The 18,424-nt window shown below is 36.2% G+C and overlaps 1 protein-coding gene across 1 annotated transcript in view; it reads right to left on the bottom strand.

The window, feature by feature from the left end:
* The window catches only part of FAM237B (family with sequence similarity 237 member B), a 408,910-nt gene that overhangs the window by 224,686 nt on the left and 165,800 nt on the right, over positions 1-18,424 (bottom strand). The window contains exon 5 of the transcript XR_003679871.2: positions 10,956-11,163. The gene's annotated coding sequence lies outside the window, so the exon portion shown is untranslated. The remainder of the gene's footprint in view (positions 1-10,955; positions 11,164-18,424) is intronic.

An 18,424-nucleotide genomic window follows, 5' to 3' on the forward strand; every position in this document is an offset into this window, starting at 1 on the left:
GCACATGGCTAACAAATTAATCTTCCTAAAACTCAACTTGGATTAAGCTGTTTCTTTTATCAAAATCTTCCCTAAATAGCCCCTCACTGCTTATAAGGTAAGTCCTTAGTCCTTAATCTGGCATTCACACTCTTCTACAATCTGACTCCAAACTCCTTTCCTAGTCTAATCTATAATTTTTCACCTCTCTGAAAAACCAATTTACTCACTCTCCTCCTAAAATGGCTTTGACTCCATGGCCTTGTTCACATTGTTCTCATTCCTTATCTCCAAGAATGTCTTTTTCTCTCTTCTTCCCTTATTCAAAGTCCACCCATTCTTCAAGTACAACTTTTGAGTTTACTTTCATACAGCTTTCTATACTCATCCCAGCCTGAAGGAACTTCCTCTCCCTTTCTCTCTGGTGATAATATTTTTGTTGTATCACTCTTCGGCAAGTATGATGTACTGCTTTATTCTATCATGAATTCATTCAATAAATAACACATTATCTACCTATAGCTACTTATTTAGATTGCAAACTTTAAGAAACAAAGATTATGGCTTAGATTTCTTTTCATCCCATGTTAAGGCTTGGCTTGCAATTAATAAACACTTGTTTATATGATTTTGATTGTACACCTCTGGGTATTTATAGATATGAATGTCCTTAACCCAGTTTAGGAATTCAACTTTCTGATCAATGTACACATTAAGGAAAAATGCTGTTTTCATAGACTCTTTAATCACTATACAATGACACTCACATATTTTTTTAATTCCTTCTGCACCCTAGGTTCAACAAATTCCACACTTGAGGAAGGGTTGTTCAGAAATTAGAAGGTACTCCAGTTCTAAAAAGATGTGTACTTTCAACCACATATCTGCAGAAAATGAATTGTGACTTTCCAAACTGAATTCAATTACTGAAGCAATAATCTAGATGATTTTAGCCAACAGTTAAACACTACTACTCCAAGCTATCTATCTGCAATGATTAGATTCACCACAGTTTTAAAGATTTACACTTTTAAAGGCGGCTGTTTGGAGCAAAGCACAGTCAATGCAAATGGCTTCTAGGAAACTATTTATGAAGGAATTTGGCTATTTATGTCTTTGGCCAGAATTACTTGAGTTTTGGCTCGCAGTCTGTATTTTGCTTTCCTGGTAGAAACGTGTACTCACAGTATTCTGCCTGCAAGGATTCCTCGCCAAAAGGGAACCCACACCTCTTCATCATGAAAGGACAAGAACTCTCCCAGGTAGACTATTGGTGTGTACTCTAAATGAAAAGAACCCACCCATTTTTATATCCTTACCAAGTATCTACTAAGACACTGTTCTAGGTATTATGGATAAACACTGTACTCTTATAGATATATAAAATCATCCAAAGGTTACTCTAGAAAGAGTGCCAACCCAAAACAGCATGCAAGATCTACGTCGGTAGTAAGGATAATGTGTCATACATAATTAGAGAAGAGAGAGTTTTGTGTGGGCTGGGAGAACTCAAGAAAGGTCTCATAAAGAAAAGGGATCTAACCAGTGGATCACTTAGCACAGGCAGGTAATTTAGTAGAAGCTCACCAGGAAATAGGACTGAAAATGACATATTCTAGACCAATAGGATGTGAAAAGAGAGCTTAGACAGGGATATGCTTGGTAAAAGAAGGTAGGTAATTTGGGAATACACTAGAGAAGAGTTTTGGTAGTCTGTGTTTTGTCCTACAGACAATGGAGATTTTTGAAAGTTTCAGAGCACCAACAAAACAGTTTTAATATAAAATGAGAAATAAAAAATCACTAAAATAATTTTTGAAGAAAAAGAGATAGACAATTAAAAACATAATCTCTTTAAATAGAAATAACAGATAGTTTAGAAAGGAATTAATAAAGCTTAAAGTCAACATTATGAGTAGGAAGTATAGAATTTAAACATTACAGTGGTTAAATCATATATAACTGAAATAATTCAGCATTTTCATTCATATTTAGTACTCTTTCCTGATTATAAAACAATCCATATTCATAGGATTCCTTAGAAATTTTAACTATGTAAAAGATAACTAGAAACTTGGCAAGAAGGAAAATTATAAGTAAAAATTTAAAAACTGTTGTGATATAAAAGGGGTATCAAAAATTTTGCTCTGGGACTTCCCTGATGGCACAGCAGTTAAGACTCTGCACTCTCAATGCAGGGGGCCCGGGTTTGATCCCTGGTCAGGGAACTAGATCCCACATGCGTGCCGCAACTAAGAGTTCGTATGCCACAACTAAGGAGCCCGCATGCCACAACTAAGGAGCCCACATGCCACAACTAAGGAGCCTGTGAGCCACAACCAAGCAGCCCACCTGCTGCAACTAAGACCTGGCACAACCAAATAAATAAATAAAATTTTAAAAAAAATTTTGCTCTAAAATTCAAGTACTTCATTTTTGTGAGAACTTTACTCAAAGCCTATTCACAGATACTTTTGACATGGTTATCTCATGCTTTTAACTAGTTTATCAGTTTGTAGCACTTCAATTGTAACAACTTAGAAAAGTTTTGCTGCTAGGTGCTGGCATATTAACAGCTTCAGAAAATTAAAGCTCATGTTGAGAGTAAAGACCAAAACAAACAACCTAGTCAAAAAGTGGGCAGAAGACCTAAATAGACATTTCTCCAAAGAAGACATACAGATGGCAAAAAAAACACATGAAAACATGCTAAACAACACTAATTATTAGAGAAATGCAAATCAAGATGACAATAGGTATCACCTCACATTGGTTAGAATGGGCACCATCAGAAAATCTACAAGCAATAAATGCTGGAGAGGGTGTGGAGAAAAGGTAACCCTCTTGTACTGTTGGTGGGAATGTAAATTGATACAGCCACTATGGAGAACAGTATGGAGATTCCTTAAAAAACTAAAAATAGAATTACCATATGACCCATCAATCCTACTACTGGGCACATACCCTGAGAAAATCATAATTCAAAAAGATATATGCACCCCAATGTTCATTGCAGCACTATTTACAATAGCCAGGTCATGGAAGCAACCTAAATGCCCATCGACAGATGAATGGATAAAGAAGATGTGGTCCATATATACCATGGAATATTACTCAGCCATAAAAAGGAACAAAATTGGGTCATTTGTAGAGACGTGGATGGACCTAGAGACTGTCATACAGAGTAAAGTAAGTCAGAAAGAGAAAAACAAATATCCTATATTAACGCATATATGTGGAATCTAGAAAAATGGTGCAGATGAACTGGTTTGCAAGGCAGAAATAGTGACACAGATGTAGAGAACAAATGTATGGACCCCAAGAGGGGAAAGGTGGGGTGGGATGAATTGGGAGATTGGGCTTGACATATATACACTAATATGTATAAAATAGGTAACTAGTGAGAACCTGCTGTATAGAACAGGGAACTCCACTTCACTGTACAGTAGAAACTAACAAAACATTGTAAAACAACTATACTCCAATAAAACAATAAAATTTTAAAAAACATAAAAAATTTACACTCACCAGTTAGAATAATCTCGTTAAGTATAGAAACAAACAGCTACTTGCATTTAAAATTATTGTAATTATTACAAATTGCTTTATATTCCTAATGACCCTGAGTCATGAACAAAACATTAAATTACATAGCATTTAATCTGTTTAAGGTCTTGAGAGATTACTATCAAAAATAATTTTCTTTACATAGAGATCAGACTTGTGGTTGCCAAGGCAGAGGGGTAGGGGGGAGAGGAATTGACTGGGAATTTGGGGTTGGTAGATGCAAACTATTACATTTAGAATAGACAAACAACAAGGTCCTACTGTATAGCACAAGGAACTACATCCAATATCCTGGAATAAACCATAATGGAAAAGAATATAAAAAAAAGAATGTACATATGTGTATAACTGAGTCACTGCTGTACAGCAGACACTGGCACAACATTGAAAATTAACTATACTATTAAAAAATTTTTAAAAAGAATAATTTTCTTTAAAACTTTTGGACCTAAAAGGGAAATTTTAAATTATTTAAATCCACAATTATTCAAAAGAAATGATAAACTGTGATAAAAATAATTAGCTTGGGGGCTTCCCTGGTGGCACAATGGTTAAGAATCTGCCTGCCAATGCACAGGACACAAGTTCGAGCCCTGGTCCGGGAAGATCCCACATGCCGTGGAGCAACTAAGCCCGTGCGCCACAACTACTGAAGCCTGCAGGCCTAGAGCCCCTGCTCTGCAACAAGAGAAGGCACCGCAGTGAGAAGCCCACACACCGCAATGAAGAGTAGCCCCCACTCGCCTCAACTAGAGAAAGCCCGCGCCCAGCAACGAAGACCCAATACAGCCAAAAATAAATAAATGTGTTTAAAAAATAATAGTAATTAGCTTGGGAAAGTTGTCTATTATAATAACAGTTTTAAAACTAGAAAAATATGAAAAATTAAATAAGATAACAAAATAAATTAAAGTTGCAATTATATTCAAAGTCAATATGATCCTAATTATGACTTGTAAAAATATCTGGAATACAAGGACACAGGCACAGCAGTCTCTATTTTAACAAGCTTTTAACACTATTTCTCAGTCAGAATGTCACCACACTTAAAAGGAGTGCTTATTATTGAATCAATATATCTTTTGAGCAAAAAGTTAAAGCATAAGTCGGAATGTTACAGGTACAAAATAATTGAGGGATATTATAAAATAATTATACCTCTTAATAAGTTTCATTCCAGCTAGAAATCCAGGTTAGCAGAAGTCAAACAGGAAAGACAAGGATTTTAAAAGTTGAGTGCAAGATGAGAAATGCTAACTGAAGTATTTATGGCACTTGTTTTATGTTTTGTGGCTCTGGACATTTACTAATTTTCCCTCCCTAGACTCTTCCTCTTTCAGTGGTTCTTCATTCTGGTATTCAGGATTTCCCAATGTAGTCTATGTGCTCTGAAGGAAGATGATCTCTTCCCCAGCTGTAGGTATAGACTCTGGATCAAACCATACCTGAAGCTCTCGCTTTCCATTTCAAAGCCAATGTGTTTCTAATATTGCTTTGTCATTTTGAATTGACTTGTATTACCTTAAAAATATGTTTTAAATTATATCATATTTATATAAAATTTGTATAAAATATGTCTGCGTCGTTAAAATCGTATTAATGAAATGAACACTCATGCAGCAGACATCAGCTTAAGAATAAAATCCTAGTGTCTCAGAGGTCTCCTAAGTGACCTTCTTTGTTATAGTTGACTCCCCACCCCCATCCTCAGAGGTAGACACCATGCTCTATTAAGCCAGGCATTAAAGAAATTTGTAAAAACATGTAAACAATGCCACTTTTCTCACTTTTGTTTTGGAAAATAGAGTTATTTTTCATAAAAATGTTATTTACGTTAACATGTAATTATCTATTATTGTTATATGAAATGAAATAAGTATTTACAAATAAATGTTGACAGATATAACCCACAGAAACAAAAACCCTTTGGGGTTCTTCAAATAATTTTTAAGAGTGTAAATAGTTCAGAGACAAAAGTATTGGAGGCATATAACAGGAATGGTATTGCTAGGCTGAATACTGTGCACATTTTTTTTTAATAAACTTTTTAAAAAATTAATTAATTTATTTTATATTTATTTTTGGTTGTGTTGGGTCTTCGTTTCTGTGCGAGGGCTTTCTCCAGTTGCGGTGAGCGGGGGCCACTCTTCATCGCAGTGCGCAGGCCTCTCACTGTTGCAGCCTCTCCCGTTGTGGAGCACAGGCTCCAGACGCGCAGGCTCAGTAGTTGTGGCTCACGGGCCTAGCCGCTCCGCGGCATGTGGGATCTTCCCGGACCGGGGCACGAACCCGTGTCCCCTGCATTGGCAGGCAGATTCTTAACCACTGCGCCACCAGGGAAGCCCTGTGCACATGTTTTTGATCATTTTTCTTTTGGATGGATGCTGCTCTTATTAATTCATACAGTTTTTATTTTTGGATACTAATCATTTGCTTACACACTGCAAATACCATTTTGCAATGCAACTAATATTTTTCAGTCCCTCCATGGTTTCTTTTGATTATGAGGAGTTTTAATATTAGTGTAAAATGGATAAATTTTTTACTCTTTTGGTTCACATTCTTGTATGTGTCTTATTTAATAAATCTATCCTCATTCAAAGGTTACAAAGATATTTTCCTATGTTTTCTTCTTTAAAGATATTTTCCTATATTTTCAAGTTCTCCTTTCAGAGTAAGTCTTTCATTTTTCCTAGACTTGATTTTTGTGGAGGAAAGTACAGTTTCTTTTTTTCAAAAAATGATGTTTTATAAATTAATGTAAACAACAGCCCACTGACATACAAGCGCTGGTACAAATCAAATTTTTCCTCTATGCCTGGGTCAGTTTCAGTGTTCTCTATTCCATTCCCTTGGTCTGTTTGCCTAACCCTGTGTTAAACAATTTTCACAGCTTTATGTTAGCCTTGATATCTGAAAGAGCAGATCATCTTATATTGTTCTTCTTCTCTGGGAATTTCATGACTATTCTTGACCTCTTGCTCTTCCATGATAATTTAGAATTAATGTGTCTAGTTCTATGAAAAATCCTGATGGGACAACCATTAGAATCACATTGAAAAAATAGATATATTGGGGGAGAACTGCAACTTTAATATACTGAGTTCTTCTAGCCAAGATTATGGAAGATCTTTATGTTCATTTGGATATTCTTTAATTCCTTTACCAATACAGTTAATGCTTTTCCCCATAAGGAGCTTGCTTATCTTTCATTAACTCTATTAGTAGGTACTTGGTGCTTGGGGTTACGATAAGAAATGGTATTTTTCCTAATTGCATTATTTAACTATTCATTGATGCTGCACAGAAATACAATTGACTTTTGTATGTTGATGTTTTTATCTAGCAATCTTGCTAAACTCTGATTAAATCTTGTACTTTATCTATGGACTCTCAGGTTTTCTATGTAAAATTACAGTTGATCTTTGAACAACAGGGATTTGAAGTGTGCAGGTCCACTTACACATGGACTTTTTTTTCAATAAATACATACTATAATATGGCATGATCCACAGTTGGTTAAACCTACAGATGAGGAACCATGGATACAGAGAGCTTACGTCCCACTGCGTTGAAGTGGAACCTCCACCTTTAACCCCCTTGACCACCCCCTGTTGTTCAAGAGTCAACTGTATTTCATCTATGAATAATGACAATTTCGTTTCCTCCTTTTTAATCACTATACTTTTTATTTCTTCTTCTTTCCTTACTGCACAAGCTAGGACTACAGGTACAATGTTGAACAGTGATGGTGATAGAGGACATCTTTGTCCTGTTCATTATTTAAGGACATGCTTTCAACACTACATTAGGAAGTGCTGGGGGCAGGCCCAATGGTAGGTTAAAAACGTTTCCTTTTAACCCTCCTACACTGTTGGTGGGAATGTAAATTGGTGCAACCACTATGGAAAACAGTATGGAGGTTCCCTAAAAAACTAAAAATAGAGCTACCATACGATCCAGCAATCCCATTCCTGAGTATATATCCAGAAGAGATGAAAATGATAATTTGAAAGGATACATCACCCAATGTTTACAGCAGCACTATTTACAGCACACTATTTGAAGTGTCCATCAACAGATTAATGGATAAACAAGATGTGATATATATATATTTTCCATTGCATATATATATATAATATATACATATAATATTGCATAAAAAAGAATAAAATATTGCCATTTGCAGAAACATGGATGGACCTACAGAATAGACCTACACTTAGACCTACACTAAGTGAAGTAAGTCAGAGAAAGACAAACATTATATAGTATGGAGGTTCCCTAAAAAACTAAAAATAGAGCTACCATACGATCCAGCAATCCCATTCCTGAGTATATATCCAGAAGAGATGAAAATGATAATTTGAAAGGATACATCACCCAATGTTTACAGCAGCACTATTTACAGCACACTATTTGAAGTGTCCATCAACAGATTAATGGATAAACAAGATGTGATATATATATATTTTCCATTGCATATATATATATAATATATACATATAATATTGCATAAAAAAGAATAAAATATTGCCATTTGCAGAAACATGGATGGACCTACAGAATAGACCTACACTTAGACCTACACTAAGTGAAGTAAGTCAGAGAAAGACAAATATTATATGATCTCACTTATCTGTGGAATCTAAAAAATAATACAGGGACTTCCCTGGTGGTCCAGTGGCTAAGACTCTGCACTCCCAATGCAGAGGGCCCAGGTTTGATCCCTGCTCAGGGAAGTAGATCCCACATGCTTAAACTAAGAGTTATCATGCCGCAACTAAAGATCCCACGCGCCGCAACTAAGACCCGGTGCAGCCAAATAAATAAATAAATATTTAAAAAAAAAAAAAGAAATGGAGTTAACATTTATAAAAAATAAAAAAATAAAAATAAATAATACAAATGAATCTATTCACAAAACAGAAACAGATTCACAGACATAGAAAAGAAACTTACAGTTACCAAAGGGGAAAGGGAGGGGGGGATAAATTAGGAGTATGAAATTAATAGGTATACACTACTATATACAAAATACATGAGCAACAAGGATTTACTGTATCAAGGAACAATATTAAATATCTTATAATAACCTATAATGGAAAATAATCTGAAAAAAATTCTATATATAACTGAATCACTTTGCTGTACACCTGAAACTAACACAATATTGTAAATCAACTATATTTCAGTGTTTTTTGTGTGTTGTTTTTTGTTTTTTTTTTTTGTTTTTTTTTTTTGCGGTACGTGGGCCTCTCACTGTTGTGGCCTCTCCCATGGCGGAGTACAGGCTCTGGACGCGCAGGCTCAGAGGCCATGGCTCACGGGCCCAGCCGCTCCACGGCATGCGGAATCCTCCCGGACCGGGGCACGAACCCGTGTCCCCTGCATTGGCAGGCGGATTCTCAACCACTGCGCCACCAGGGAAGCCCTTGTTTTTAAATTTATTTATTTAATTTATTTCTTTTTGGCTGTGCTGGATCTTCGCTGCTGCACGCGGGCTTTCCCTAGTTGTGGTGAGAGGGGATTCCTCTTCATCGCGCTGTGCAGGCTTCCCACTGCGGTGGCGTCTCTTGTTGCGGAGCACAGGCTCTAGGCACGCAGGCTTCAGTGGTTGTCGCTCGCGGGCTCTAGAGCACAGACTCAGTAGTTGTGGTGCTCGGGCTTAGTTGTTCCACAGCACGTGGGATCTTCCCGGACCTGGGCTCGAACCCTTGTTCCCTGCATTGGCAGGCGGATTCTTAACCACTGCGCCACCAGGGAAGCCCCGGGGAAGCCCCTATACTTCAGTTTTAAAAGTTCCCTTTTATTCTGTTTGCTAAATTTTTTTTATGAATAGAGTTATGCAGAATGCTTTTTCTGCATCTATTGAGATGATCATATGATTTTCTCCTTTGAACTGTTAGTATAGTGAATTACATTACAGTAATATATTTTCTAATGTTAAATCATCTAACATCCTTGTAATAAACTTAATCATAATGTATTATCTTTTTTAAAAATTTGCTATCAAGCAGTTTGTTCATTTTTAAAAAATTTTTACATTGAATTAAAAAATAAAATTGTACTGTTTTTTATTAACTTTGGTTTCAAGGTTGTGCTAACCTCATAAAACAAGTTGGGGAACATTATTTCTCATCTGTTTTCTGGAAAGTTTGTGTTATATTGGATTGGTCTGTTCTTTGAATGTTTGGATAACTGACCAGGAAAGCCTCGTGTGCCTGATTTTATTTGTTTGTTGTTTATGTTTTACTTTATAAAAAGATTTTAATTAAAGATTCAATTGCTCAAAAATTGTGCTAAAATCTCTTACTGTGGTGGTAAATTTTTTAAAAATCTCCTTGTGGTTCTGTCATATTATGTTTTGAGGCTACATTATTAGAGACATAAAATTTAGAATTACTTTATCTTCTTGGTGAACTGAATATTTTATCATTATGTAATAACTCTCTTTAAAGTCATTTTACCTGGTAATATAGTTAGATCATGTTTCTTTTACTTGATATTTCACAGGTACCCCTTTTGAATCCTTAATTTTTAGTTTTTCTGTGTTCTTGCAATTTACATCTGACTTATGTAAGTAGCATAAATGTTTGTTTCAATCCAGTCTGAAAATTTTGCCTTTTGATTGGAAAGTTTATTCCATTCATAGTTGTGGTGATTACTGATACATTTAGACCTATTTCTACCTTCTTATTATGTGCTATCTGTCCCATTTTTCATGCCTTTCTCTCCTTTCCCAAAGTTTCATTTTCCCTCATCCTCACCCTCAGCGGACAATTGCTTCCTATAGCACTGAGAAAAAAGAAGCAGTCAGAGGAGAACTTCCCCAAGCTCATCCACAACATCTAGCCACTTCACTGCATCTGGACTCATCTATAGCACATTTTCTTCTGTTGAGGATAAACTGTTCATCCTCCTAGCAAAGGTCAAGTCCACCTTTTGTGCACTAAATCCATCCCCTCTTGCCTTCTCGATGATCTGGCTCCAGCAACTCTCCACTCTATATTCTGCATCATCCATCTTCTACTCTCTATGGGATCGTCCCCATAAGCCTATGTATACAATTTTTTTCTATCATAAAATGTTCCTGGCTCTGGACCCTGTTTTCTCCTCCAGTCACCACTCCAATTCTCTTCTTTATTTTACAGCAAAAGTCTTAAGAAGAGTTGTCTATACTTGGACTGGTCTGTTCTTTGACTTGTCTCCAGTTTCTGTTCTCCCTTTCTCTGAACCAACTCCCATGAGGTAAGTTATCAGTGACCTTCACATTTTAAATCTTGTTCTCATTTCTCATCCTACTTGATCACACAAAAGCACTTGACACAGCTGATTACACCCCTTTCCTTGAAATATTCTTTTCACTTGGCTTCCAGGGCACTCAAGGGTCCCACGTTTTCTCTTACCTCATTAGTGGCATCTTAATTTCCTTTGTCCTTTACTCCTCATCTCTCTCACCACCACACGTTGGAATGTTCCAAAGCTCAATCCTTGGAATTCTTTTCTTTTCTATCTACTCATACTCCATTGGTGAATTCGTGGTTTAAATATTTGAGACGCCAACGCGTGCTTCACAAAGGCGGGGATCTGCTTTGCCTGTTGTGTCCCCAGCCCCTTAGAGAGACACAAAAAGTACATTCAATAAATATTTGTTAAATAAATCAATAGTTTGAAAAAACACAAAAAATAAGTTATTAGTTACTGTTTAAAAATAAACATGAACCCTCTTAATGACATACTTCTGGAAAAGATGACTCAAAACATATAGATGCTCATAAAATGGGTAAATTTACTGGAGTAGAATAATCTAGGAAACAATAGGCCCAGTATATAAATATATTGAATATTGGAAGTCTGGTAACTCCTTTATTAAATAATTGCATAATAAAAATAAGAGAAATGTCATCTTTGGCATTTTTAAGCCAATGACCTACCTCTTACTTTTTGCCTTAACAAAGTGTATTGCAAACTTTAAAAAGGTCCTTTAAATGGTAAAACCTTTGGTGACTTGCTTAGAGAGGTGAATACTTAATTGCTCAAAATTAATAAACAGGAAAAGAATAAAGAGATTATAGAAAGCCCATAGATAGTATCTTTCCCAGTGTCTCTGTTTATTAAACAATTTTATTTCTTCTTTATTAAAATGTTCATTCGATTCTTTTGTCCATTTATTGGAGCCTAAACTTTTGCTTCTATTCTGAATTTGTATGAACTATTTTAAATATTTGACATCACTCTTTTAAATTTACAGCAAACATTTCCCCTCAACTTACGTGTTTTTAAAAATAAAACTTTAAATTTTAACACTTTGACCTAAATAGAATTTATTTTGGGGGTACTGTATGAAATTAAGTATTATAAAACACTTTATTATTTATAAGCACTTTGTCAGTTCTTAAAACATTTGTATAAAAATACATGGCAATCTCTTTTTTAGAGATAGTTGGATTTAGAGTTATAAAATTCCAACATTTTAAATGACATTTCAATTTTACTTAAATGTGTTTTAAAATAAATGACCTAGGTTAAATACAATGTCAAAAATAATGAAAACAGATTAAAATAGACTCCTGTTTAATATCTCTCCCACTCCTAATGTTCTCTGATCCTTTTACAGTCATAAGGGTCAAACATTTATGCTTATAGAAAGAGCAGTTGGGTTTTGTTTCTTAAAGCAAGTTTCTTTCATGGGTGTTAACAACAGGATTCGTAATGTTGATGATGACTCAATTATTCCTGGAAAATGCATCTTAAACCAGGTATCAAAAAGATGATGAAATGACATGAAACTGAAATAATGTCTTTGTGATTTTTTTTTTTAAATAATGAAATGAAGGAAATTGTCGTGGAGCAACTAAGCCCGTGTGCCACAACTACTGAGCCTGTGCCCTAGAGCCCACAGGCCACAACTCCTGAGCCTGTGTGCCACAACTACTGAAGCCTGAGCACTGCAACTACTGAACCCGTGTGCTGCAACTACTGAATCCCAACCGCCTAGAGCCCGTGCTCCACAACAAGAGAAGCTACTGCAGTGAGAAGCCCACGCACCGCAACGAAGAGTAGCCCCCACTCGCTGCAACTAGAGAAAGCCCCTGCACGGCAGCGAAGACCCAACTCAGCCAAAAATAAAGAAAAATTTTTAAAAATGAAACAAAGAAGGAAATTGTCTACGAAAAAAAGGTATGGCTGTACTTTATTTAAAAGAGTTCATATGAGAGGGATATAAAGTAGATTTTTTTTTTTTTTTTAGGCCAAGCTGTGCTGCATGTGGGATCTTAGGTCCTCAACCAGGGATCGAACCCATGCCCCCTGCATTGGGAGCGCAAAGTCTTAACCACTGGACTTCCAGGGAAGTCCCTAAGGTAGATATTCTTGATCAAAAGAGAAAATGAGCATTTTTTTGGTCCTTAAACAAGCTTACTTATCACTGCATAACAAATTTCTGCCAAATCGACAGCTTAAAACAACTTATTTTCTGTCACAGTTTTGTAAATTGACTGACTTCAGCTTGGTGATTCTCATTTTGGAGACTTTCATGCTTTTGCTCGGTAGTTGATGGGGCTGAAGTCATCTGAAGGCTTGCCTTGGACATCAAGATGGCTTCTTCACTCACATGATTTACACTTTAACTGGGTAGACTGGTCAGGCATCTGTCCCTTCCTATGGCCTCTCTATGAGCCTGGGTTGAGTTTTCTCACAGCATGGTGGTCTAAGGTAAATTTTAAGTGGCTACTTGTTTCCCTTATAACAAGAGCTCTAAGAGACCGAGGCAGAAGCTACAAGGCTTTTTTGTGATCCAGGCTTAGATATTAAAAATCATCACCACTACTGTACTCTATTTGTTAAATGGGGCCAGCCCAGAAATCTTGAACAACAGTATAACGACTAGAAGGTATAATTCAAGGGAGACCATCTTTGGAGACCAGCTACCACAAGTGCCTTTTACAACATTTGACATAGAGCTGGTAAAGGTGCCCCAAAGAGCATCAAAAGAATATGATGGGTTAAAAAAAGTGGAAAAAAATCAGGAATGATTCTTTAATCCTACGCAGCCAAGTGTGAATTTTCCAGTTAATTTTATGATATTTAAGTAATCACTATAACTTGTCCTTCTGACTATATTCTCTTCTGCTACTTTGGGGAATTTAACTGTGTATTCAGACTGATACCAGGCAATGAGAAAAGGACAGAACAAACACCTAGAAACTCCCAACTGAATGATACCAAATGAAAGTCTGTCCCCTTGAAAGGCACATTTCTTTTTTAAGTACTAGGTGTACATAACAACTTATCATAATATAATAGTAGGTATACTGAAAATGTCATAAAACTGTAGACCTTGAAGGGACTTGAAAGCCAATCTTTTTTTTTGGCCACACCATGTGGATTGCAGGATCATAGTTCCCTGACCAGGGATTGAACCCAGGCCATGGCAGTGAAAGCCCCAAGTCCTAACCACCGGACCACCAGGGAATTTCTGAAAGCCAATCTTTATTTCAAAGACACTCTAACTAAGGCCAAGAGTGGTTAAGCAACTTGCTAAAGGTTTACATAAGTCATTGAAGACATTCTAACTCCTAGTCCACAAATTTGCATGCAACATGCTGCCTTTTTCACTTACCCAATAGTATTTGAACTAAAACCTTACTAACAAGAAAACTGGACTTGAGTATGGTTGATCCTTATTAATTTTTAAGACTGCAAAGTGATACCTGTGATGTATTAGAGAGTCCAAAGTGGTGTACAGAGAGAGAAAAAAAGCCCAAGTTTATTCTAGACCAGCGATTCTCAAATTTGAGTAAGGTATGAACTCCTTTTGAAGAAAAAAGAAGGGGGAAAAACTCTCAATGGCCACATCGTTGACTTAAATTTCTCTTTTAAAAATTTCATGATTACGTTCAAATATAAAACTTTGTGTAAATTTCTTATGATTAGAACATGTATGTAACTCTGAAACCAAAACAAATGTGCAAGTTTGTTAAATAATATCTAACATATATACTAGTTAATGGGTAGTAGGCACTTTACATATAGCAACTCATTTAAAACTCACAACAACTCTATTAGGTGGGCACTATTATACTCATTTAGTAGATGGGGAAATCAAGACACAGCTGGTCAGTGGGGACCTGGGTTTCACAAAAAGTTCACAGACAACTGAGTATGAAGAATGATATTGTTGGACAGAAATTAAATTGCTGCTTGTAATGTGAGTGTGGTAATGACTGTAACTTTGTAGAGCTTCTGGTTTAACATACTTAAAATGAGCTCTCAAAAAGATACATGCACCCCAATGTTCATAGCAGCATTATTTACAATTGCCAAGATATGGAAGTAACCTAAGTGTCCATCAACAGATCTACTCAGCTATAAAAAAGAATGAAGTTTTGCCATTCACAACAACATGGATGGACTTGGAGGGCATTATGCTAAGCAAAATAAGCCAGACAGAGAAAGACAAATACTGTATGATATCACCTATGTGTGGAATCTAAAAAAATACAACAAACTGTTGAATGTAACAAAAAAGAAGCAGACTCACAGAGATAGAGAGCAAACTAGTGGTTACCAGTGGGGAGAAGGAAGGAAAGAGGGGCAATATAGGGGTAGGGGATTAAGAGGTACAAAATATTAGGTATAAAATAAGCTACAAGAATATACTGTACAACACAGGGAATATAGCTGATATTTTATAATAATCACAAATGGTGTATAACCTTTAAAAATAGTGAACCACTATATTGTATAACTGTAATTTATGTAATAAAAAATGTTTTAATTAAAATGAGCTGGATAGTGACTAATTTCTCCCATCCCTTTTTTCTCTTCTGGCAACTGCTAAATGTACCTTGGAAGAGCACAAATTAATGTTATTTGGTCTTCACTAGAAGCGAATGTCTTGTTAGAAACTAAGTCTACATTTGCTCACTCATTAAATTTTTTTGAGACAATTCCTGATACTATTTTTTATTATTGAAATATAATTTACATACTATAAAGTTCAATCTTTTAAAGTGTACAGTTCCGTAATTTTTAGTATATTCACAAAGTTGTGCAACCATCACCCTTATCTAATTCCAGGATATATTCATCATATCAAAAAGAAATCCCCTACCCATTAAGGAGTCATTCCCCATTCCCTTTTCCAACAGCCAGTAAATTAACAACTACTAATTTATTTTCTGTCTGTATGTATTTGCCTATTCTGGACATTTTATATAATGGAATCATAAAATATATGGGCTTTTGTGTCTGGCAGCTTTCACCTGAACTAATTTTTCAAGATTCATCTATGTTGTAGTCTGTATCAGTATTTCATTTATTTTTATAATAATATCTGAATAATATCCTATTATATGAATATACTACATTTCATTTGTACATTTATCAATTGATAAGATGTTTAGGTTGCTTCCACTTTTGAGCTATTATAAATAATACTGCAGTGAACATTTGAGTGCAAGATTTCCTAAGGACATGTTCTCAATTCTCTTGGGTATATACCTAGGAGTAGAATTGTTAAACTATTTCAAAATAGGTGCACCATTTTACATTCCCATCAGCAATGTATGAGGATTCTAATTTCTCTACTTTCTCATCAACTCTTAATATTATAATACTGACTTTGATTATAGCCATACTAGTGGGTGTGAAGTGATACCTCATGTAATTTTGATTTGCATTTCTCTAAGAACTAATGATGTTGAGCGTCTTTCCATGTTCTTGTTGGTTATTTTCATATCTTCTTTGGAGAAATATGTATTCAAATCATGTGTCCATTTTATAATTGGGTTATTTGTCTTTTTATTGTTCAGCTGTGAGTTCTCTCATTAGGCTTTGACAGGGTGATACTGCTAGGCACCAATGCAATGATAAATGCAAAAAACATGGGTTCTGAAATTGCATACTCAGTTACAAAGTGGTCATCTATGAGATCCAGAATCAAATCTGCTTTTACTGAAATTTTGAAGCTTATCATTAAAAAATATACATTTTAAATGTTTAATAAAATACTGATATCAGAAATATTCCCTCCACTTAATATCACAGAGAGTAAATTTTTCAAAGAAGTTAAGGCAGTGTTAGCTACAGTAGCAAAAGAATCAGAAAATGTATTATCCTAAAGCTGAGGGTTAAGAAAACAATTCTATACCAATATTACGGACTACATAGCAACTAATAATTATAAGCATCTGGACTATGTTGATATATGGAAATTCATTCATGAAACAACATTAGCTATGAAATATCTGTCTTATACAGATATACACTCATATACTCTAACAGATTTATAAATGTGTCTACATCATTTTATCTTCAGACAAAATCTATAAAATATATTCTTATAAATCTATTAAAATTAATATATGTATACATGTTTGTATATAATTTTATCTTCAATCTATTCAAACAGATTATATACATATAAATTTATTAAAATCTGTGAATGTGCTTTGGCAAAAAATGTAAGGTAATGTTAACAGAATTTTATGTTTATTGGATTCTTTGGTTTCAAAAAGCAGTGTTCCACAAAAATGGTTCTATTTTATTAATAGCATTGCTCACAAAGATTCAGTGCTAAAAAAGATTTGGGAATTTCTTGGGAAAATGTTAAGTAAATGTTCTTAGGTAGAAGTTCTCAGAGCCATTAATACACTAATATGCATTGTGAATCTCTAAAAGAAAGAGGTTCTTCATATTATTTACTTCAAAGTCTGTTATTTTCATCATGATTTACATTTATTTTACTTGTGTAAACAAGTTTGTGTAAATCTCATTTGCACTTGTTTACTAATTTATCTTCTCCACCGAACTATACATTCTAACAGGACAGGTAAGTATATCTCTCTTCTTCACCGTTGTTCCTAGTGCCTCAGCCAGGGCATACAGCAGGAGCTCAAAAAATATTTTTGTAGTGAATGTATTACTTGGAGGAGCATCTTGAGGGACAAGGGCTTGAAGTTACACACTTTGGAAACTACGACTCTAAAGTTATTCAATTGTATAATAACTTCAAAGAAAAATTTGTGTTAAAACCTCTAGGCCAGAGGCAGAGTCAAGATGGCGGTGTGGGAAGACACGGAGTTAGCATCTCCCCACAATTAGGGTGCCTGCAGGCCAATGGTGGGAGACTCTCATGCCCAAGGAGATGGGAGGCACGTCCAAGTGAACCGGTAGGACGTGGGGGGACTGAGGGGTGAGGAGAAGTGTAGGTCAGACAGGATGGGCACCCCTGAGGCAGGGGAGATCAGGAGAGGCAGGCAGGAGGCACTCTCCAGGAAGAGGTGGAGAGGAGTGGAGGGCGATCGCCTGGCCCACTCGGGCCGGGGAGACTGCTGAGCTCCCAGGCCGGTCCCCTGCCCTCCAAAGCCCCCTCCAGGTTGAGTGGGTCCTGGGGGCATAGGAGGGAGGCCAGGGACATCAGGAAAGGCAGGAGGGAGGAGCCATCCAGGAGGAGCAGGAAAGGAGCGGAAGGTGTTTGCTCCGCCCACTTGGGCCTGAGGAGCCTGCTGGGCTCCCAGGTGAGGTGCCCCGCCCTCTGAGACCAGGGGTGGGGGGCACTCCTGGGGCCCCTTCTGTTCCTTGAGCCTAACCCCCACCCCCCACAGCCCACAGGGCTGGAAAAGTACTAAGCATAGGCTCCGCCCACCACCCAAACTTCACCCTTGCTTAGGCCCCACCCTCCACAGCCAAGGCCACCCCCCCTTTTTTTTCTTCTTTCTATTTTTTTTTTTTCTTTTCCCTCCTCCTCTTTTTTACTATTGTGATACTGATGTACCTTCTGGTTGTTGATTCATCTATATTTTTATTTTTATATTCTTCCTAACATATCTGTTAATTTCCTAGTCTAATTTTATTTTTTACTTTGTTACTG

This window comes from Physeter macrocephalus, chromosome 5 (assembly GCF_002837175.3).
Source record: "Physeter macrocephalus isolate SW-GA chromosome 5, ASM283717v5, whole genome shotgun sequence".
Taxonomy (NCBI): Eukaryota; Metazoa; Chordata; class Mammalia; order Artiodactyla; family Physeteridae; genus Physeter; species Physeter macrocephalus.